Genomic DNA, 24,443 nt, shown 5'->3' with positions numbered 1-24,443 from the left:
AGATGATGTTTTGTCCTTGTAATCCATGTTTCCACTGCATGGACAGCCTTTGGAGATTGCTGGAAATTGTTCTCAGTCCCCCTCCTTAAAGGGTAAATTATTATCGTAACAATTTAATAATGCATTGCATTTAAATAGAACGTTTCATACACAAGAAGCGATAACAGTAGCCTACTGGTCCTACACGCAGTCTGCCGAAATACTTATTCCACTCCATAACGCACAGATGATGGCCTGCTATCAAGTATTTTGTTTTGTGTATATTTCACATCAGGACTAATAGCAGGGGTGAATATTGTGGTGTTTCTTGATACAAAATACAAACTGGGATCCTGAGAATATCTAGAACACTAGAGCTTAAACTGTTCAAAGAATGTCCTGTAACTTGAGCTAAAGTTAACAGGAATGTGTTTTTCTTTGTATACTGTCATTTAATAAAACTATAAGTTACTGAAACATTACATTATACACTAAACAAGACATTTTGAAAGCTTTAACATTGGCTTTGTCTCTTTTGTCCCGGATTGAATGGGCCCCTCTGACAAAACAACTGGCCCCAGTCTGGCCCCCTCAATAAAATTGGTCTAGAACCGCCACTGGTCTGAAGTGAGTTCACACATCTCCAAGCGAAGTGACAAGTCAGTTCAGGGAAGCCCAGGTCCAGTAACAAGAGCCCTGAAACGATTTGTCTTCAGATCAGATCTCGTCGTCATAGAATCAAATGGCTGCAACACATCGACAACAAAATGGCGGCTGCAGACTCCCTCCATCCATCATCAAGCGCTTATCCTGCGTACAGGTTCACGGGGGGCGGGAGCCAATCCCAGCCGACACCGGGTGAAAGGCGGGGTACAGCCTGGACAGGTCGCCAGTTGAAATCATCTTAATCAGCTTTAAATCAAGTTTCTTAATGTAATTGGAACAGGTCATTAGGGGCGGGGCATAACAAGCAATGGGATTATTAACCACTGGAGTGAAGCAGTTTGATTGGACAAAAAGCTGTTGTCTTCACGTACAGAGATGTAAAACATCCACAACAGGGGCAGGCAAGCGTGTGTGTGTGTGTGTGTGTGTGTGTGTGTGTGTGTGTGTGAACATGATGCATGTTTGTGTGATTTTTACAGGTCAACAGCTTCCCCACGAGAACAGAAAACCCCATAAAGTCGACAAATGGTGTGTGTGTGTGTGTGTGTGTGTGTGTGTGTGGATAGTTGTGTGAGATCTCTGTGCTTCTGTATGATAGCAAAGTTATTAAGATCAGTCAACCAAATGCTCATCCACCTACACAGTCCACTGCAGGGACACACACACACACACACACACACACACACACACACACACACACACACACACACACACACACACACACACACACACAGTTATCAGTTCATCCATCCTCTCACTGATTTCCCCGTCTCATCTTTTTTCTTCTTTTCACTCTTGAAGCTGGAGGACACAGCCAATGAGAGACATTTATTCTCCCTGTGTGTGTGTGTGTGTGTGTGTGTGTGTGTGTTTTAGTCTCTAATTGGAGGTTTGCAGGAGCAGGTCGTGCACAACGAGGGTCATGTGACCAGGGGTGATTTGGTATTATAGCGAGGAGTGCCTGTCCTGCGTTTCAGGAATTAGCCACAGCCCTGCACAGAGAAGCTGCAGCCATCCAGGAATTATACGTGTCCCTGAACAAACCGGTAAAAGAAGACGCACCACCACAACATCTTTTTCCAGCAGCCGTGTCTGTGTTGGTCTGGGTGATAATAAGTTTAGTAGTTCCAGTTTCTGTCTGTAAAGAAGTAACACTTCGCTTCGCCTCCTCCCTCTGGGTGGCAGCGGCTCCCAGAGGCCCCATCCTCCAAACTCTACATGCACACTGAATACACAGCTTCCTCCTTTGTTTGGAAAAGGCTGCAAGAGAGACGACAGAAACAATATAGCTTGAAGGGCAACTGGAGCTTATTACAAACACACACAGGGACACGGGCCCCGCTCTCTAACAGCTCATAAATGATTTATGCAATATTCCTGCTTCAACTCTCAGCGCTCTCTCCACAGTAATAATGCTGAACAATGATATTGTTTCCACGGTTTAGATTATGAACCAGCTCGTGCTGATTTGTCTCAGTAACAGTGACGTGTGGAAACTATTTAAAGTCTATAGTTGTTTTTGTAGACACTGTTTATCTTAAACTCTCGAGAACAGCAGCGGCATCAGTCGCTTATTCAAATGTCTACAGTAGTGAGAGACTGAATGTAACTTTAGTCATAAAGTTCATGAGTTTGACTCAAAATGAATTCTGTTTTTAAATGTTTTCTAGAGGAAAGCTGTGGTGGAAGAAGTACTCAATCTTTGTTGGGGGTGACGCGGTGGTGCAGTGGTTAGCGCTGTGTACGCCGCCTTTCGCCCGATGCCAGCTGGGATTGGCTCCAGCCCCCCCGCGACCCTGTACGCAGGATAAGCGGTTGACGATGGATGGATCTCCTTGTTGGCTCGTGGATTTTCTTGCATTAATAATCACTAACTCTCCCTGCTCTGCCCTGCGTCCTGCACTTTGAGTCCAAACCCCCGTCACCTGTCTGAGCGTGAAAAGCCTTTAACAGTTTGGTGGTTTGACACTTCAGCAGGACGTCACGTTTCTTCTTCTATGAAATTGTTCTTCTTCTCTCCTCTCCCTGTCGCGCTCTCTCTTTGCCTCGGGCCGGCAGTGGGCCGAGCAGCTTCTCCACCCGGACCAAATCAATGGACACAGTGACGCCGAGGCTGCTGGGAAATAAATGTAAAAGTGTAGCGGTGCCGGTGTGGGAGGACTGAAGAGTCAAACTTCGGCTCACATCAGAGAGAAGCGCAGAGGAACTAATCAGAGCGGGATGAGGTGAAATATTACAAACCACATTTGTGGAAAAACGTGAGAGCAGTGCTGAAACAGAAAAATGAAGGTTTCAAAGTCAGTTTAGATTGTGGGTGACTTCTTAACTGATAATAAAAGAATACTTCAGGTCTGCACTGAAATGCAGGATGCAGAGATTTTTAGTTTTATTTTTATTTGTTGTTGACTGTCTTAAAATCAAAAATCCTAACAAACGTCCATCTTTAGTTCCCAAAGTGTTTGCAAACTGCTTATTACATCTGACAAATGAATACTTTGCTTGCTCATACATACATACTGTCATGCACATATATACATACTAACCTTGCGCATACATACTTACAAATGTGAAAGGGAGTATGTATATATGTCTGTTTGTCCAGCTGAGCATGACCATGGCTCGCTCAGTTGTCCAGTTGAGTTGTCAGTGTGAGAAACCCGTCTTACCGAAGAAAAGGCCACGGAATCAAAATGATTTTTTGCCTCCTATGAGAGTGGTATCAAACTGAACATCTAACTCTCAGCAGGAACGTGAACTATTCCGGACTATGGAATGGATTTTGTCTCCCTTTTGCTCTTGGCTACTTACTTTCAGATCAGATCTTTATGAGCGACGGGTCTGACTGCACTCTGCAGGCCATCAGATGGGATTTGTGTGTTCAGACATCACCAACATATCCGTGTGGTTTACTGCGGTAACTAGTTTTATTAACGTCTAACCAGACGTTGCATATTGATTCCTGCTACTTTGACCACAGAGCCCTGCACATCCAATAACAACCCTAAAGGGACACTTTGAGATCTGATTTGAGTGTCCGGACTGAGACGCATCTGTAGAAATCCGATTGGAATCACATTTCAGAGCACCTCCAAATGTGGCTTGGATCCGTTTTGTTTGTGTTTTTTGCTGTTTAGACTTTCTAAAATGAAAAAAAGCAGTCTGAACAAAGCCTTTATTTTGAACACTAGTACGAATAGAATATCCTGATAAGATTAGTAATGAAATAATAATAGTGTTAATGCTTGGTAATAATATACATTTAAACATGTTTATACATACAAAGCAGCTGTTCAGTCGTCCACCCAAAGCATTCTGGGAAAGGATGATTTGATTGATTTAAAAATCAGAAACAAAGGAGAATGAATCAGTTAAGAGATGACACGGTGAACTCCTCCTCTGTCTCAGTAAAGCCTTCTGGTTCTGTTTATTAATCATCTTCTTTCCTTGATTAAGTGATTAATCATTTGGACTAATCAGAAATAATCAGTTAATAGTGAAAAATGCTCGTCACAAGTTCCCAAAACACACGCTGGCGTATTCAGATTGTTGAATTCAAACTGTTTGAATAAGTGACTCATCATTTCAGCACTAAGTAAAGCCACCAAAGCTGACATTTTTATCAGTTATTGTCAGCGCAGTTATCTCCACACAATCTGCACGACTCTCTTTTCAGATGTTGCTGCAGCTGTATGCAGCTTAAGTGCAGCCTGCAGACGCTACTCAGGGCTTAACAAGTAATAGCAGTATATCAGGTTTCTTTCAAGAAAATTATAGCTGACTTTGTGCATTATGATGTATTCTTACATTATTAGCATGATAACCAATTTAATTATAATGTGTTGTTGCTGGATAATGAAAATACATATATATGAAGGAAATAACATTTATACTCGTTTCTCTTTGCTTGTGTGAAGAGCGAGTGTATGCACATGTACAGGTGTGCATACACACATCATTTTAAATATATGTTAATTCAGTATACTACTGCATCGAGTACCAGCCTGTTCTACCCTAAAAGTACTACTATAGATAACAGAAAACGTTATAAGGAGGTGGTTGGGGTGAGTCAGAAACTGGACTTTCACCCAAGAGAGACCAGTGTTCATTTTCTGTGTGAAACAAAAAGGCAACATTAATTGTTTTTTGTTATGTTACGTTACTTAACTTGCGTAAGAAACCCATTATTTTAACTATTTTAACCCAAACTGTGATCCTTTACAAACCCTAACCAAGACGTTTTAGCGCCTAAACCTAACCCAACTGCAACATTTCACAACATTAACCACTATGGTTTTATTTTGAAAGTCTAACCGGACGTTGCATATTTATTTTTGCTATCTTGACCGCAGAAACGTACAAAAACGGCACTGAAAAGGTTAAAGCGACGCCAAAGGTGCTGACCAAGCATCCATGGTATGACAGCTGGTTGTGAGTACATGACAGTACTTTAATAGTGACAGTGTAATAACTTTCATTCCTCTCGCTTTGTTTGTTAGTTTGTTGTTGTTTTCCTTGCATCTTTATGTGTTTCTCTCTTACTGGTTATGTCTATTAAAACTTTGCAAATGTTTTAAAAAAGTTTTTTTAAATTTGGAATATAGCAGAGATCCAGGAGACCTTCAACACTCTCTGTGAGGGCTTCCTCTCCAGGACAGCTCCTCTGTAAAGGTCTCTGCTCGTCCCTCCTCCATACTAATGTGTCTCCTTCTGTCTGCAGGTGATGCTCTCATTACTCACGCTCCTCCGTCATGTCGGCGCTGCAGATTTGCTCCGCGGCGAGAGGGCCGATCGCTTCCACGCTGTAACGCTGCTGACCTTTCAACGTACGTGGTGATGTATGGGGTCATCAGATCTCCCCTTTATCAGATTTATGAGGCTGTCTGCTGTAAAACGTCTTAACCTACAGTATGCAAAAGATGAAACTCTTGGATTTTTGGGACATCGTTTGTACGAGAGGAGAAAGAAAATAAAAACATGAGATGGATTTCACGTGTTATCTGGTTTCTCGCCATGTTGTTTTAGTGTTGCTTTATTATATTCTCTGTTCAGATTACTTGTCTACATCAACCTGACAGTCATGTGTCTGGAAGTCCTGACGAAGGACTCAAAAGCAAGACTACAGACAACAGGTAGTTGACCGGAGAAGGTCTTCGATGACAGGGAAAGATCAGGAAGTCAAACAGTAAAAGTCTCCAAAGCTCCGGTAAAAAGGCCGAGTGAAATACACAGAAAATGGTCTTAAAGTATCACTAGGAAACAACAAGACCAACTGGTGCAGACAAGGGGGACAGTCAGACTAAGTAGACTAGTAAAAAATGGATAATGAGATGCAGGTGAGGGGATGAGAACCCAAAGGTGAGTAATAACACAAAGACAGGAAATTCTGAGAAAAAAAGTTGAAACAAGAAAACTTAAGACATAGAATGTAAAAGAAGGTAACTAGACATAAACGACAAACCCAATGTTAAAAGTAACCACGACTGACACTAATTAGCCTGATGCGAACACAAAACTACTCAGGAGCACTAGCCAGACACATGCTAGTGTTTCTCAATGCCGAGGTCACCAAGTTCGGACTCCTGTACTTGGAAGTTCGGACTTGGCGAGTTCGGCTCGGGAGTACAAACGTCCGGGGACGGGAGCACGCAGTCCGTCATTCTGCATCTGGAACAGCAGCAGACTTGATGACGCCAGGTCCCGTCAGCGGGCGGGACCTGGCGTCATCTTTTAAACTGCATTCTGTGAACACAAGAACAGCAGCATTATGACTTCAAGCTGTGAGTTTTCTCCTCCGCCATTGCCACTTGTTGGTGCGAAATGCATTCTGGGATACCTGGCTATCCACATAAGTCCACACAAGTCACCACCCGATGCGTGGTCGGTAAAACAGGCAGAGCGAGAACCCATTCGGGTATTTGACTGTACTTGGTCAGATGCAGACTTCTGAATTGGAACAGCACTCGGGCTGCGACTGACGTTTCACAAGAACACGAGTTCGGACAAGAACGCAAACTGAGAAACAGCTAGCGAGGAACCAGCCAAACGCTAATTAGCCAGATGCTAACACTAAGGAGCCACGAGCCAACAGTTGTTCTTGTTACACTGCTCTCAATCGAAGCCACATCATTTTTATAATATTATTGCATCCACATTTTAATTAAAATGTTTTCCACTGTTTTATCTGCAGGAAATTTAAATTATTATCTGAGCACACACACACACACAGAGACTTTAACTGTCTCCATTCTCCCTCCCTGTTCTCCCCATCCTGTGATTAAATTGCAGGTTAGAGGTTGTAGCAGGCTGTTTGCCAGATGTCACTCTGAACAAACACAATTATCCAGCAGGATTAATCCTCATTCTGACTCAGTCTGCAGTTCACAGCAGGACGCGGAGGCGAGGGCGAGCGTGTCCTCCTGCAGCTCCATCAACGTTGAGTAAACACCTGAAAATATCAAACCTGCATCTCGATCCACCGACACGTCACGGCTGCTGTTTCCTGAGCCGCCCACTGCTGAACGATCAAGGGACGTTCACAGTTTGTTAGTCGTGGAAAACAGACTCAAACTACACTAAAAGTAAGAAAATTAAAGCAGCACTTATTTATATGCATTTTGGTCAGATTCAGAAAACTAGTTCAACATTTTGTGATATTCACTTATGATGTGAGATGTGAAGATAGAAATACATCTGTCTATTTTCTAAATAAATGTGTCTTCTTACACTGTGACACAGAGGAGCCACAGACTGTTTAAAAGTGGAGGTAGCCGCTCTCTGACGCCACCCGTTGGTTTGTGGACTATCGTTCTGAAGCCTCCAGTTTGGCATCTTGTTTTTTTAACCACACGTGACCATATTTGGAGAAGAGGGTGGAGCTAGCTAGCTTGGTTAGCAAGGTGCATGCAATTCATGTTAACAGGTCGCCAACTTGTCAATCAACTTGTAGCCCCGCCCTAAAGCCTCCCCTGCTTTCTGGTCTATGTTCCTCTAAATGGGTCCATCCATCCATCATCAACCACTTATCCTGCGTACAGGGTCGCGGGGGCTGGAGCCAAACCCATAATTTACTAAATGAACATCATGCTGTGTTGAAGAAGACTTGAAACTAGCGACTGAGACCATAAACTCATCAGGAAAGTGTTTACTGAGGGAATAAATCAGCTGACAAGTAGAAACATTTTCTCAGACTTCTATACAACCAGTGGAGTCGCCCCCTGCTGGCCACTAGAGAGAATACAGTATTAAGGCTCTTCAGCTCCGGCTTCACCTTCGCTTTACTTGAAAAGTAACTCACTTTTGAAAGTAAACCACTTTTTCAGCTGAAAACCAGTGTACATGTGTATTTAGTAGTGTTGTTGATGGATTCAGATCTTGACATTTTAGTGCAAACTCTTTGAATTCTACTTACTTTGTTATAAACATGTTTAGCGATTGGTTGAAACCCGGGCCATTTCAACTGAACTTTCCTATTAGCTGATGTGGTGGCAGGTGACGTGTAAGGTTGCGACTTTCGTCACCAACCAAAGTTGTTAGATTGTTCAAATTTTAGTAGTTGTGGGATAGCTTTAGCTCGTAGTTCAACTTTGTGTGGCTTATATTGCATTTGCTAGTTTTAACATTTGTTAGCTACCGGCCAGAATGAGCTGGCACTGTTGCTTTACTGGGTGCAAAAACTGCAGAACTTTCCTGCAGACCTAAAAAAACAAAAAACAAAGTGTAATTATTTGACACTAAAGGTACCCTTCAGCGTCCGTATGAAACGCCACAGTTTGCTACGTCGCAGCACCACAAAGGAGGCTAACTGGCCGATGTGCACAGCTGTAGGGTTAGCTGGTCACCGTCCATAAAGTCAGTGACTTTGGTTTAGGCACAAACATTTCTGTTATGGTAAGGGCCCCTTCTGGGGCTGTCAACACCTTCAACATGAACGTAGCTAGCTAGCGCGTTGGTATTGGACGCCCTGAGAGGAGAACAAGCCGGCATTAGGCCACACAGACACCCTTACAATGGGCGATTGGAGTGGATTATAGCTGCCAGAAATATGGATTATGAGTGAATGCATAGTAATAGTAACAAGATTTGGTCAAGTACATCGTGTAGAAATGCAGGAAAAAGCATTCATATCTGTTTGAATGTCTGAAACATTTGATTAAAACTGTTACTCCAGTTAAACCAGTGAACCACGTAACAGCAGTTTTTCGGTTTGTGAAAGGTGATGAAATGTGCTGAAAGCTCACGTCTGAGACCGTGAAGAGTGTGAAGCTCAATCCAGATTCCTGCACATTCATCAGAGCTGCAGATTAAAAGACTTCAGGTTCCCCTCTGCACACCTGAGCCTCATTCTGCAGGTTTGGAGAGCAGCAGCTAATCAAACGTCCTTTATGAGAGCCGGGATTGAAATGTGGAGGTCTGCTCAGAAATTTAAATGGCGCTGATGAGTTTCCCCGGAGGGAATGATTGAAAAGAGTCTCGTCGCTGCACGCCTCGTCCTCGCCTTCATCATCACATGTCACAGGATGACTTTTCTGGAAACAGTCACACAGAAGTCAGACAAATACACTGCTGCGTCACAAAAGAGGAAAAATGCTCTGATTGATCTTGACGAAGTCAATAAGTGTTAAAAAGAAAAAACATATCATCCACCTGAAATCAAACAGCCAAGGCAATGTTTCATTATGAGGAACCTCACTGTGCATTTAAATGAAAATGTGTAAACACACAGACACAGAACAGCTTACCTTTGAATGTGGACTGATCACAGGTCAGTTTCTCCCAGAGAACAGAACCACCACACTCGGACAACATTCAACATATGCTCACTCCTAAATGACAAAATCGGTCGTTTTCTCAAGTGTCCAAAAACGACACAAAAGACCGTTTTCCAAAATGACAGATGGCTGTTTCCTGTATCAGTTTTGTATAAGTCACATGCTCCTCTTGTAGCTACAGACGGTATAATAACTTTCTGAAGTGTCTCTTTCCACTGTGATTTGTTTTCCTCCATGGCTGATTGAAAGTGAAAAGTCAAGTCATGTTTTATTTATAAAGGACATTTAAAAACAACCACACAAAAGCTGAACAAAGTTATACAGTAGAAAAATTAAAACAGGCCAAACAATGACATACAACAAAAAGATAGAAAACAAGACCCCCTAAACTCAAACGCCGACGAATGAAAATGCGCTTTAAGACGTTCTGATAATCAGGGGTAGCTTATTCCACAGACTCGGGGCGCCACTGAAAGGCACGATCACCCTTTGTTTTCACAGGAGACTGTGGGATGGCTATAAGGGAGTGGTATGATGATGTGAGGGGTCCCTGTAACGCCTTAAAAACAATTAACAGCACCTTAAAATCGACTCTATATTTGACTGGTAACCAGTGAAAAGCAGCCAGTACTGGGGAGATCCGGTCCCTCTTCCTTGTACCTGTGACAGATGCCAGAGTACAACGAAGTGCAGTAATCAATTCGAGAGGATACGAGAGCATGCAAGAAGTACTTGACACAGAGAAAGGATTTTAGATTTGCAGTGGTCCCTAAAATGGAAAAAGCTACCTTTGACAACAGAGTTTATGTTTGTCAAATTTCAATACTGAATCAAAGACAAGACCTACATTTCTAATGTTGCACATTTGTGGACAAGAGGCCCAGATTTACTTTGTTTTATCCAACGCTTAACATCAAAGTGACACTTAAGTTCCGCCTGGCATCGTTTCTTTGCTGCCTTTCTTCATACTGTTTATTCCTGTCGGTCCTGTTCAGTACACCGAAAACATGAGCGCGTTTAATGATTGCCGCTGTTCAAGCATGTTGATCCACGAAACTCTCTGGACACGCTGGCTGGCTGTCAGCTGTCCACCTGTTGGATTTGAAGACTGCGACCGGTACGTACTTCCAGCCACGTAGTTGTTGTACGAGGAAACACAAAGCCTTTGCGTTTCCCCTTGAGGTGGTTTTGCTGATCAGATCGCAATCTGACCTCAGCACGTCTCGGGTGCAATTATACCTGTGCTATCATTTTGCAATCCGATCACCCAAAACGCATTTTAATGCTACAGCCTCTGAGTGACCTAAGAGCTCTGGAAATAGCCGGGGACTGGACCTTGATTTGGGATTGATTGTGTTGTACAAGTTCCCTGTTTTTTTTCTGCACAGCTCTTTTCTAAGGAAAGTGTGACAAATAATAGTTTTTGATGAAAACGAGTTCTTAACCCTGAACTCATTTTACTGCTGCAGCATGAGTTTTGCTGGTGTGTTTCTTCCTCTTCTGGTTGTCCCCTTAGCGATGACCTTTACAGTTTGTCTCAGTGTGTCCAAACAGACACCTGCAGTCTCTAATATTTCTTCTGACTGAATGCAGCCTGGTTTTTCTCTGTTTGGTTGTTGGCAGAAGATTATTTTTTGTGCCCCCTTACAGTTTGTTGCTGAGTTAAGTGAAAAGCTTCGAGTCTCTCAGTGTGACGGAGGTGACAGCAGCAGCTCGCCAGGTTTTCACTTCCTCTGAATGAAGGCGACTGAACCTACAGCTGCTGCTGCACCGCCTGCTGAATAATCCAAATAATCCAATAAAATACCGGCTGAACAGCAGCAGAGCGACTGAGAGCAGAGAGGATGGATGTGAGGAGCGAAGGAGGGATGTTGGCAGGAAGCACTGAGGAAAACAAAATAGTTTTTTATTGATCGGCTGCAACGAAAACGCGACAATCACTGAACTGTGCGGTTGTAACTGAGGCGTCCAGCTTTCTTTACATTTCATTAAAATGCGTTTTAAACTTACAGGCAGGACAAGGAAAAACATATTCCTGTGATTGAAGAGAAACAACAATTTCCCAGTTGAAATTCCAGACCTCAAAGCGTTCCAGGTGCGTGACTCCAAAAGTGAACAAAAAATATGGCTGAACCTGACAAATCGATGTCTCAGCTGTGCCCTTGGCGTTAAAAGAATGAAAACGAGTTACATAAATATACGTTACTTGTGAACTGTCTTCTGATTTTGGCAATTTTTTTAGTGTTTACTGTAACCAGCTACCTGATAACATTGGTGACATATGTTGACATCAATTTACATCCAGAACAGGTTTTTACTATGTGCTAGTATGTATTATTTTAATTAAATACAGGCGAAAATATTTTGGTGCCTTTCACTTGAGCATTTACAATATGTGCTTCCACAGTGCTGCCATTGCTGTGTGGCGTCAGACAGCTGCCTCTTCATGGAGAGACACGAAACAAATAAAAAACCAGAATGAAACACTAAGTTAACTGTAAACAATCTTCAGTTGAGTTCTCCTCTAACGTAAAGACAGACTTGTATCTGTGTCTGAAGTGATCTGAGGTCGGTCAACACGCAGCTGTAGAAGAGCAGCAGCAGCGGTGAAATGAAAAGACGGATGTGAAGGTTGTTATTGAGCTTATGAACAGCCACAGAGGACGATCTTCATTCAGTCCTGAACCCTGGACTGGAGGAGAATAAATCGAAAAAGTAGCAGGAAAGTACAAGTCTTGAAGCATCATTGTAAACAGCAGCTCCTCAATATTTAAAAAGGACATTTCCATTCTCTAAGGTTTGAGATTACACAACAGATTTAATTCAGAGCTCTTCTCTTCTAAAAAAAAACTCTCCTCCACATCTCATCCGCACATATCTACTTCCTTCATCCCTTCGTGAGCTCAGTTTTACATAAACACAAATACCACAACACTTACTGGAGGTGTACTTCCTTCCCTTCTAAAAGTATCCGGTTTCACTGAAGTCCGTGCCAGCCGAGGTGGTGAGCAGGAGGACAAATACAGCCGGAGGTTAAATACAGTTTTCTGACAAAACTAGCTTCATCCTCCAGCAGCAGCAGCAGCAGCAGCAGCCATGTTCTAATCCTCCTACACATACGACAGAAAGTAGACCAACCTGCTCTCAGTCTACTCCGTGAAAGCCGGACGCTGAAGGATACCTTTTTTGCGTCAAATACCAACGCTTTGTCAGGTTTACGCGTCCTGAGATGTAAACGGGCTTGATATTTATGACAAAAGTCTGAGTAAGGAGGTGGCTGGGGAGGACTTGGTGGGCAGAAGCCAGACTGTCACCCAGGAGGCCGGTGTTCATGTTCCGTGTTAAGTCGACAGTTAATGTTTTTATTAACGTTTTGAGGGTTACGTTAGCTGTGCAAGTAACGTAAGTTAACATGTACTAACAGGTATTTTAAAGGAGATTTTATGACTTATCTACAATGTTACAATGTTGAATGTTCATGTTAAACATGGCCAAAGCTTCAAATAATTAGGTTAAAGTATTTAAATGAAATCCCTCAGATTTCCTCCTGTTCTGAACGCTCTGTTCTGAACGCCGGTGTTCCGCACAGCAATGCTCAGTCTGCCTGTACCTGTAACAGCCCGGTAACATGCTTCAGGTCTTGGCCAATCAGAAGACAGTGGGCTTTGAGAAGGGGGGACTTAAAGAGACAGGAGCAACTGCAGCTTGTTTCAGACAGAGGCTGAAATGAAGGCCTGAATGAAGAGACAGTATAAGATTTTTTTTTTTTACTTTGAATCATGCAAAGCTGCAAAACAGGAGTCACAGAACTACAATATAGGACTGGAAATGCAGTATAATAGGTCTCCTTTAACCCAAATCTAACCAAACTGCAACATTTTACATTAGCACTAGTTTTATTTTGAAATTCCAACTGGACATTGCATATTTATTTTTTCGAACTTGACCGTGGAGCCCTACATCTGCAAAAACAACGCTGAAGTGTTCCCAGGGCGTTAGAAAGCAACATCAAGGGGTCTTGACCAGGGGTCCATGTGTGACGAGCTGGGAGTGAGGTTGTGTTTAGCAGACACATTAACATATCTCTCCATCATCCCTTTTCTTCTGTGCCGCCTCCTCCTCCTCCTCCTGTGGGAGGTTCAAACCCTCCAGTAGCTCTTTGCTCATCTCCGGCAGCCCCGTCGTCTCCTGACCTTGACTTTGAACATGAAATCGCTGCAGAGGAGACGGGATCGAGGTCACAGTGTGGTGGATGAAGGGAAGAAAGAGGGGAGGGAGAGAAATTCATCCAAAGCGATGAAGGAGAAATATTCATGGACAACAGGACCAGAAGATCCGACAGAAAACACATGAAAACCTTGAAGTGTAAAAGGAGAAAATGTTGAATTAAACAACGGTTTTTGTTAGAGAAACACAAGAAGGGATGGAGAAGAGGAATATTTCACAGATACAGCAGGACGTGCAGGAGGACGAATGGAAAAACAACAGAACGTGTTCCAAACAAAATAATCTGTTTCCCTGTTTATTGACAGGAGAAAATGTATATGGAGAAGAGAAAATGAAGACACCTGACCTGGTACCTTACGGACAACAAGAGAGTCACAGAGAGGGAAGAAGGTTTTGAAAGCAGCTCCTTAAAGTGTGGAGAGCCCAGTGTGGCTCCATGAAGAACTCCCGCGCTCATTATAAACCTGCAGCGCTTCTGCTCAGACTTCAGCCAATTATCTTTAACTGAGGCCGGCCCCTCAGAGGGAGGTCGACCCGGTGCGACCGCCGGCTGATCTGGGCTCACCTCCACGTCCTCCAACATCTGAGCTGGAGAAACGCCGGAGGGTTTTCAGAGGAATAAATGATGTTACAGCTGGATTGAAGTTCTTTTCGATTTTATTTATATAGCACCAAATCACAAAAACAGTTATCTCAGAGCAACATTTCTCTTTTCATCGTTTCTCAAAGAAAGTCATCTTTCACTCGGCTGTATAAAACACGGACCAAGTGTCCGTGACGTGACGTCACCCTCAGGTTTCTGAAGAGGGATTGTGATACTCAGTGGCCCACTATCCGCCATTTTGTAGCACTGTCCGACTGTATAGTGATAATTATTATACCCTATAAAGTCCACTCAATGTATCCCAGAAAGCATTTTGAAAAGTAGTGTACAACCGATGGTCACTAACCGAGCCTATATACCATCATGCATTGCACTGATAGAAAAAACTGATTGTCCGACGGCAATAACATAATTAACGGTGCCGAAATAACGATGGGAGTAGTGTCCGAAAGTGTTTTAGTAATGCGAGTGAGCTCACTATATAGTGCTCTACTCCCACCTCCTTCCATAGGGGGTAGGGAGTGGTGAAATGCACACAGCCAGTGTGGAGGCTCCGGCCGTCGCCATCTTGGCAGAGGTGGAGCGTGGGTGGCCAGAATAAAGCCTAGTGGCCATGCCCTTAATTATGCATAACTTCAAGCCTTAAAATAATTAGGTGAGTCATATAAAAATGCACTCCCTGCCCGGTTGTCAAGAAGGGGAATTAGTTAGACTAAACTCGATTTTTGTGCCAGGCTGTTAACACTTTAGTTTTTTTTCCTGTTTTAGTCTTGTTCATGTGTTTGTGAGATGTTCACTCACTCCCTGCCTCTGTGTTCTTGTTCTGTATCCTGGTTTAGGTTTTGTTTGCGAGTAAGGCTTTCTGTCCTCGTGGATGTTCGCGTACGGCTGTGGCTTAGGAAGTGGAGCGGGTCGCCCGTCAATCAGAAGATCGGCGGTTCAATCCTCGACTCCTGTCCAAGTGTCCTTGGGCAAGATACTGCAGACCGTTCTCATCGTGGGACCACAAATACCAACACTTTCAGAAAAAGTGACAAAGTGTAGTTATTTGACGGAAAAGGTCCTAAGCCCCCCCTTACTCTTATCGTAACCATCCGAAATGTAGGGTAGGGTTAGTCTCCTGCGGCGTTTCATACGGACGCAGAAGGGTACCGTTAGCGTCAAATAATTACGCTTTGTCACGCTGTCTGAAAGCGTCGGCAATGACGCACTGAGATGACAACGCGTTGTATATTGAACCCTGAATTGCCCCTGATGGCTGCTCCAATCGGTGTGTGAATGTTAGTTTCTGCTTGAGCACTTAGTCTATGAATATGGGTGTAAAAGCGCTTTGAGTGGTCGCAAAGACTAGAAAGCTATAGAAATCTATTATTATCACTGTAGTGATCATGTGTCTTTGTCTAGCTTTGTTTCCTTTTGAGTCGGATTAATCCCTAATGTGTTTCACCTGTTCGCTCCTTCCCTGCTCGTTTGTCCCGGTATTTATTGTGCTCAGTTCTGTTCAGTGTCCCCATTGTTTTCTCTGCCATTGGATATTTGGATGTCCTGCCTGTTTGGATGTTTGTTTTAATCTTTTGGATATTCACTGGCTACCTTTTAGAATCAGAATCAGAAGGAGCTTTATTGCCAAGTAGTGTTTTACACATATAAGGAATTTGCTTTGGTGATAAGGTGCTACACGCAGACAGACATACAGCTGACATAAACAGATGTATAAATATATAAATGTGTAATAAACAAATGCAAGTTATATAAGAATAACAGAAGAATAGAGAAAAATAATATAACTGACGATATAAAAAAAATAAATATAACAATGGAACAACAAGAAATTAACGACAAATATGTGCAATGTGCCAGGTTCCTGCATGATATGACACTTTATGGAAAATACCTGCTTCCTTTGTTTGGACAAATACCTGCTTCCCAAACAAGTAAGCCTTGTGTCTGTTTCACTTTGGAATAAACATTACTGACTCTGTCAGCGCTCTCTTGTGTCTTGCATTTGGGCCCTGGAACTCAACCTGACACTGTGTTTGTCAGGGTTGTGTGAAGAATCAAGCAGGCGCCACGCAATAACACCTAAAGAAAACCCTTTCCACTCGTATCTCTTTTATTAAAGTGTAATATTTGTTATGTATGATGATGTTAGATGGAAAAGACAGTGGCAAACAGAAGAGACACAGGTGAACAAGAACTGATAAAGTCACTTTGTGTTGAAAAGTGGTGGGGACATTAGGGGCGTGATGATACACTTGGATCACGAGACATGACCGTGCACGAGAACGAAACGAGAAGATTTTTAACACTGAAGAATAAGGAAGCCCCTGCTGGATATATGAGCGGGGGTCTGGGTGTCCTCCCCCCAGAAAATTGGAGCATTAAACACTTAATTTCCTGCATTCTGGAGACATTTTCTGCTCCAATGTATTGTGGAAACGTCTTTATTGATGTAAAACAAAACAAAAGATTCAGCTGGGAGGTGACAGTTAATGCAGTAATCAGCTGCTCGTGTTTTAGCTAGCTGTTTCTTCTATATTTAAATTGCATTGCATGTTGTTCTTGTTGTGCAAACAAACCTTTCTCAAAAGCATTTTAATTTGTTAGTTAACATTTCTTGGTGCAAGCTATTAACAAATGCTTTCAAAAAGCGATGTGGACAAAATCAGCCATTTCAAAATGTGGTGGGGACATGTCCCCAGCGTCCCCAGCGTCCCCAGCATAAATGACAACTATGCAAATCACTTTTTAATAGCAGAATAACTAATATTATTAGCTTATAATATCCTTCTTGTACTCTCTGTCCAGCATACGGCACATTTTTCACGTAAAATAAAATCCTGACAGTGCAGAAGACTTCTGTCAAGTCATTTTAACATCCAGTGAGAACATCTCTGTGGCTCTCTTTAACGAGCAATTAACATAAAACTGCCAGCCTGTTCTCCATCTAAAACCAGCTGATTATAGCCCTCTACATGCCAGTCACACACACACACACACACACACACACACACACACACACACACACACACACACACACACTGTGACACTGCCACCTGTTGTTGTTTGGCAGCAGTCAAACTCAAACAAGAGAGGGAATTAGTGGAGATGGTGTGTGTGTGTGTGTGTGTGTGTGTTATGGAACAGTTTCAGGTTTCTGTACGGTAATGAGCCAACTGCAATTACAGCTTTTCTGCTCTAATTAGCACTATTCATCCTCGGCATCTCTCCTTCCCTGTGTCCTTTCATGTCTCCTTTATGTCAAACCTTTCCTTCTTCCCTCTGTCCCACAGCGTCCTCTCCGGATGGCCGTGATGCTGCAGTCTCACCTCAGTGTGAGATTAAAAAGAAGAAACGGATGCAGCACTCGGGCTACAGCGGACTCCGGTTCTGTTTGCCTCCCCTGTGGAAAAGATCAGGAGACATGTTTAAAGTCTCAAAGATCATTTTCAACTAAATGTCTCAAGCTATATCTACAAAAATACATCTTTAATCCTTAGAGTCAGTTTGATCACCGCAATTTAAACCTCCCAAATAATCAATTTGCCTAATTTTGACTTCTTGTTTCACACGGAACACGAACCTCGGTCTCCTGGTTCAGTCCGGGTTCTGTTAAATATCATCTACCTGCCTTTACCATCACAAACTGACACTACAGCCCCCCCCCCCAGCGTTGAACTATATATTTTTATAGCTTCGGTTTCGCTGGTCCCCACAATAAATACACTATTTAATGTTCATTATTAGTAGTTTTCTGTAATTTATAATAAATCAGATATGTAATTTTATACATTTGACTCTTATTTATCAAAACTTTAATATATTTTGTTGTACTTGAGTTGAAAGTACTATTTCTAACAATAACAAAGTGTGTCATGGTGTCTTGGCGAGGTCTCAACATAACATGTTAGGGATCATCTTTGTTTATGTTATGTGTTTCTTAAAATAAGGGGGGGGAAAGAATATCGGCCGATATCTGAGCTATCGGATTTTAAAATCCTCAAATATCGAAATCGGTATCGGACTTAAAAATCTCATATCGGTCGGGCTCTAGTTGTGACGTCGACCCCGTCGTTCAGCTGGAGCGAGGGACCATAATAACTTTCCACTTCTGGAGGGTAACGTGTCCGCTCTTGGAGGCTGAGAGAGAACAGAATCTGCTGGAGGTTGAGAGAAAAACAGGAGGGGTCAACCATAAGGGTCTAATTCTCATCAGAGGACGCCTCATAATCAGGGGCCTCCTCAACAGTATCCTCAGTCTCAGACACATTCTCCTCTTTGTCTAAGAGCTGCAGAAAACCTTTGCTTGAAGGTGATTTTCAATTGAGAGAGCATAAAGAGAGAGAGAGAGCACACAGAGCACCAAGAGATGGAAATGGATTAGAAGGCTGCTGAGAAAGCTTTTATACAATCCCCCATGCCGTGTGAACCATCAGGGCCTCTCTCACTCGTACAGGGAGGTTAGGGACCTTTAATATCAGCCACAACCACCTGAAAATGTGTGTAAAATATTCAAATGTCTTGTTTTAAAAGCTACAGCTAAAACTGACCCCAAAGAACACAGATGAAAAAATTTGTACAGAACTTAGTTTTATTATTATTTACCAACTTATCCCCATTAAATTATCATTAAATTATCATTAAATTATGTCAGTCATTTATTAAAGATGTTAAACATTAAATGACGTCAAAGTTCAGTGCCGACAAAACATCATCTCTTATTTCTGCTCCACCCAGACTTAAGTAATGGAAGGTCTATGGTCTCTTTCCGCTTCTGTTAAATCCTCCACAAGAAGTCTGTCACCAGGGACCAGGTTCTGACTCTGGACCAACATCACGGGATGATCCGCAATGCTGCTGTAGAACTTTTAGAGCCCGTCCTCGTCTAAGGGCGTCCAAAGCAACGCTATCAGAAAAAGTGACAGAACATAGTTATTTGACGCTAAAGGGTACCTTTATGTGTGAGACTCTCCCGGAAGCGTCTCTATGAGACGCTCTGGGGCGTCCCGTACAGACCGGAAGTGCTAGTTAGCTAGCGCTAGCTATGCTCGTGTTAAAGGTGCTGACAGCCCCCCGAAGCCCCTACCCTTACCACAACCATCAGAAATGTTAGTACCTAAACCTAAGTCACTGACTTTATGCATGTCGACCGGCTAACCCTACAGAAATATATCAAGTCAACAAAGAATGCTGTCAATATTTTAGACCCCCTCAAAATATCACAAATGCTTTTAGGGGAGCTGATGTCTCATTAAGGGGAGCTAAGCTCCTTCTGGCTCCCCCACAGTTTGCACCCTGACTTTATTCCAAAGGGAGACAACTCCAACGTTTAAAGACTGTGGACACCTTTTAAAAAGCAGCTCAGCTGTTTGGACCAGCTTTTGTGTAATTTCTATTAACTCTTATTTTAATTTACTGCAGTTTTCCAGCACTGTATCCTTCGGTCTGTACTGACGTCGGTTGCTTTATTTCTTTTGTGAAGCACTTTGTGACGTTGTGCTCTTGAAAGTGACTTACTTAGACTGACAGGCGCCCAGAAAATATTTGTGTCCATGATTTAATCATTTGTGCTCTTAAATTACAGTTTGTTTAATTTGCCATCAAGTATTGGTCAGAACTTTTTCAAAACTCTTCACACAGTCTGCATCACCTACATGCATCTCGGCCAAACAGTTAATCGCAGATCAAACCACCAAAACGCTTCATACAAACTCAGAAAGCATCCACTGCCACTCAGAACAGATAAATCAGTATTTCATTATAGAAGAAGAAGAACACGTTATCACTTTTTTCGAATGTACTAAAGTTTATGTAAGAAGAACAAATCAGAAATGCAGCAATTTGCTTCAGTAGCCGTTATTTTTTCATTGCATTTCCTTCTGACAAAGAGTTGAAAACAAATTCCTGAAATGTCAGTGTTGCAGTCCAGTTTATCTCAGCTGCTGAGACACAAAGACCCCAACCTGTAATCCATGCACCGACCACCTGAACCAGGTCTGCTGAAATACGAGCACATTTCCTGCTTCTCACTGAGGCTGCAGCTCTTTGTTCACAACACTGCACACCGTTCTCTGCCCGCACAGATGTTGATATATTTCAGTCTTGTTACGTCAGAAATGCTGGACTTTTGCCGTCATTCTGTTTTGAATGTGTTTCTAACAGTTTTGGGCACAGGCTGTGAGCGTTTGAAAAGTGTTCTGCAGGTGGTGGAGTATGAATGGATTTTGGAGAAAGTGGTCACTGAATGCATTCTGTGTGAAAGCAAAGATTCACACTTTGGTCCGTATGCACTCCTGTTTCTCCGACTGTGGGGAGAGTTTTGATCAAAGCGTTTTAGCAGCTGAAAAACTAACTTTAAGACCTGTGGACACCTTTAAAAAGCAGCTCACCTGTAAGGACCGGCCTTTGTGTCAGTTTCCATGTACGCTCATTTAAATGCATTTCTTTTTGCTGGTATTCTTCAGTCTGTATTGATGTCGGTTGCCTTGTTTCTTTTGTGAAGCGCTTTGTGGTGTGGTGCTCTTGAAAGTGCTACAAAGGTAAAGAATTGTGCCCATGATTTAATAATCTGTGCTCTAAAATTGCTTGCTTTAATATAATATGTTAAGCCTCCTCCTCCCTAGTAGAGGGCAGACGGTCAGTCTGACGCTTGAAGAAGACGTTTATTCATAAACTGAATGAACTAAATAATTAGAAAAGATGAACATGGGGTGTGGATGTTAGATGTGTCAGTTGAGAGTGTGTGTGTGTGTGTGTGTGTTAGTGTTGAAGGCAGCAAAATGTCAAACCAAACCCAAGGTGGAGGTGTGGAGCCTCAGAGAGAGAGAGAGAGGCAGTGACATGGCATTAATGAGCTGGGTGGAGGCCTGAACGGATGCCACCACATGAGGTTAACGAGCCTCCATGACTACAGCTCCTGCAGTAGAAGACAGGTCAGAACGGGAGTCTGTAACAATATAAAGGCCAACTTCAGCTGCCTCAGCATTAAAAGTAAAAAGGACAACTTTATTTTCATTTCTAAGCAACAAACAAAACCTTACATCAATGCACATTTCTGCAAATACTTTCCACAACCTCTGTTTGAAACCCTGTCCAGCTCTTTTCATGTAAAACTGATTTTACATAACAAGTAGCAAGCATGCAACATTAGCTTAGCATTACAGCGCTAAATGTGATGTATGCTGTGTAGCCACATTTTTCATCTGACAAACATCATGTGTGTAATTTAGATCAAACGTTTAGCTGCGTCTCGCTGTTGCCTCCCGTACAAGTTTTATCCAAAATAAGGGGACCTCGGCTCTATAAACCTGATTCTGATTACTTAAAGACGTGTCTAACTTTAAATGTGTTTTACACAAAGACCGACTCCGGCTAACTGTCTGAACACTAAAGAACACGAGCAACATTAGAAAACAGTTTGAAGAACCAACTGTGGCTGAGGAGAAGCAAACTGTCTGAAAACAACGCAAAGCAAACTTGTAGCAGGCTTTATTGTTGTGTGTCGAGCCTGAACTCAGCTGATCAACACACACACACACACACACATTCTGCTGCTCAGTGAATTCACAGAGACGTGACAACAGTAGCTGGAGGTGTCAACATAATTGCACAAGACCAGACACACACACACACACACACACACAGCTCAGTTTAATTACATCTCACACTTGGCACTGTGTGTCTCCTCCACAGCATGCTGGTTGCAGGACGGACACACAATAACAAAATGAAATGTCTGCACACACACAAACTGTCTCTCTGATGTGCAGATATGAAACGCTGCGTGCTGACTGGAAAATATAAAAAGTATGTTTAGTGGTTCTCATCAGATAGAAAAACAATGAAGAGCACAAAAACAACATGAATCACGTCCTCAGAGAATAAGACAGAATCAGAGAGGGGTTTGTTTTTTTCAGCCCTGACTGTGTGCAGGCTTGAGTCTGTTTTCAGAAGCTCCACCCGCCTCTTTCAGAAACACTGACTGAACGAGGAGCTGAGGTCCAGCGTGCGTCGAGGTAGTTGATCATTATAAAAAAATAAGGTTTATAGTCCCTATCAGGGCTGCAGCTAACGATGATTTTAGTACTCGAAGCTTCTACACATTATTTCATCGATTCGTTTAAGAAGTACTTTTGCTTGGCAGCGGCGGCGCCTCCCACCGCAGTAACGGATCAGCTGTGCACGTTGATCCTGTTTAAGTCTGTTTTTGGTTTCTCTGTGTAGCCTTGTTCGTTACTTTATTCATACACATGTTTTAGCTTAGTTACTCGCTATTTTCTTTCTCTTCCTCCACTTTGCAAACAGCTCCATCATAATCCCGTCGTGTTCACAGCGTAAGCGCCATGTGCGACAGTAAATGCACGTGCGAAACAGTGCGCTATACAGTTATGCAAAGAATTTGCGTCGATGCATTTTAGTAATCGATTTAATCGCTGAATCGTTTCAGCCCTAGTCCCTATGTGTATATAACATAAATAAAACAATATAGTTATTTATATACACGCACATATACAGCCAGGAAACAATTCTGCAGTGCAACATGATGATGACATGGTTTCATCTTCACATTATTCACAACATCTTCACTGCGTTTGAGCACCAAACATCATCGATGTAAAACACAGAGTCCACTTACTCTCATCTCACCAGAGTCTTGCGCCCGTCGAGTGCTCGTATCCCGGCTCTTTTTTCCTCCCTTCTGAGCGATCACAGCGCCTGCTGTGGTGCCTGGTCCGGTTGTTTGGGCAGGGTGGATCGTCTGAGGTCTGCTGCTCTTTAATCCAAAACCCTGTCTTCCTTTTCCAATGACTGTATTTCTGTCAGAGGAAACAGGAGTTTCAGCAATGAACCTGGAAATAAAGAGATGAAAAACAAAAGAGTAGTGAAGTTTGAAGGAGCTGCTGGCAACATCTGTCATCTGTTGAACTCATGAGTATCAACCGTCATATCTGCTGGTATTCCCCACCTTGACAGTTACAGGATGACTTCCTGGTTTGATTCAGGCAGAAGACTTCTCTTGCATCTCGAACCTTTTTTCACAGAACAATCAGAGAGACGTTTTAGAACTGCAGAGGCTCTAAAAATAAAAATCAGAAGCAGCCGCCCACAAAGTAAAATTACGCTTTACTTCAAGGCTGAAGGTAACTTTATTATCCCCAAGGGGCAACTTGGTTCACAGCCGGCAGTAACAAGCGGGTATCAAACAACAACAAATAAATACACAAACAAACAGAGCACAAATTATATTTACAAGGCTGATAACTGCATCGTGACAGATTATATCTGCGCTCTGATGGCAGCAGCATGAATTCCCTCGGATCAGCCAAGATTGCTTTGGCTTTCTGTAAGGACCTGACCGTGTACAGGTCATGCAGGTCATGGTCAATTTTCCCGCACACTTTATACCGTGCAGGTGACTTTTCAGAAAGAGACAGCAGGTAACAGAAGGTAGAAAGCGATTCAATTAAACAGGAATAAAACATTTTCATTAAAACGGTGTCCGCATTAAAACTGCGAAGCTTCTGAAGAAAGTGCATGAGCTGCTGTGCGTTTGTGCACCCAGCGTCACCCCGGGGCTCAGAGCACACTTTACTGTCCCAAGGTACAGTGGGGGAAAAAAGTATTTGACCCCTTGCTGATTTTGCAGGTTTGCCCACTTACAAAGAATGCAACAATCTACTATTTTAATCATATGTACATTCTAACAGTGAAAGACAGAATCCCAAAGAAAATTCCAGAAAATCACATCATATGAATTTATAAAAATTGATAACCATCTGATGAGGAAAAACAAGTATTTGACCCCCTACCAAACAGCAAGTATTCTGGCTCCTACAAGCCAGTTAGTCTTTCTTTAAGACACAGCCCCAATCCCAACCAATTATCTACATCAAATACACCTGCCTCACCTCGTTACCTGTATAAAAGACACCTGTCAACACCCAAACAACCAGCATCCAACATCAGCACCATGGGCAAGACCAAAGAGCTTTCTACGGACATCAGGGACAAGATTGTTGATCTGCACAAGGCTGGGATGGGCTACAAGAGAATCGGAAAGCAATTTGGAGAGAAAAGATCAACTGTCGGTGCAGTTATCAGGAAATGGAAGAAGCACCACACCACCGCCAACCTCCCTCGGTCTGGGCCTCCACACAAGATCTCGCCTCGTGGGGTGTCCCTGATCATGCGAACGGTGA

The 24,443-nt window shown here is 42.8% G+C and overlaps 1 long non-coding RNA gene across 1 annotated transcript; it reads right to left on the bottom strand.

The window, feature by feature from the left end:
* Window positions 1-18,977: 18,977 nt before the first annotated feature.
* On the bottom strand, window positions 18,978-23,247 carry LOC123976625. The gene is made up of 3 exons (XR_006826402.1): window positions 23,210-23,247; window positions 22,880-23,093; window positions 18,978-19,150 (listed from the first exon to the last, which is right to left on the bottom strand). It is a non-coding gene; the product is annotated as an uncharacterized LOC123976625 (long non-coding RNA).
* Window positions 23,248-24,443: the final 1,196 nt, after the last annotated feature.

This window comes from Micropterus dolomieu, linkage group LG09, assembly GCF_021292245.1.
Source record: "Micropterus dolomieu isolate WLL.071019.BEF.003 ecotype Adirondacks linkage group LG09, ASM2129224v1, whole genome shotgun sequence".
NCBI lineage: Eukaryota > Metazoa > Chordata > Actinopteri > Centrarchiformes > Centrarchidae > Micropterus > Micropterus dolomieu.
The sequence above is the reverse complement of the archived record's forward strand: the minus strand, read 5'-3'. Positions and strand labels throughout refer to the sequence as shown.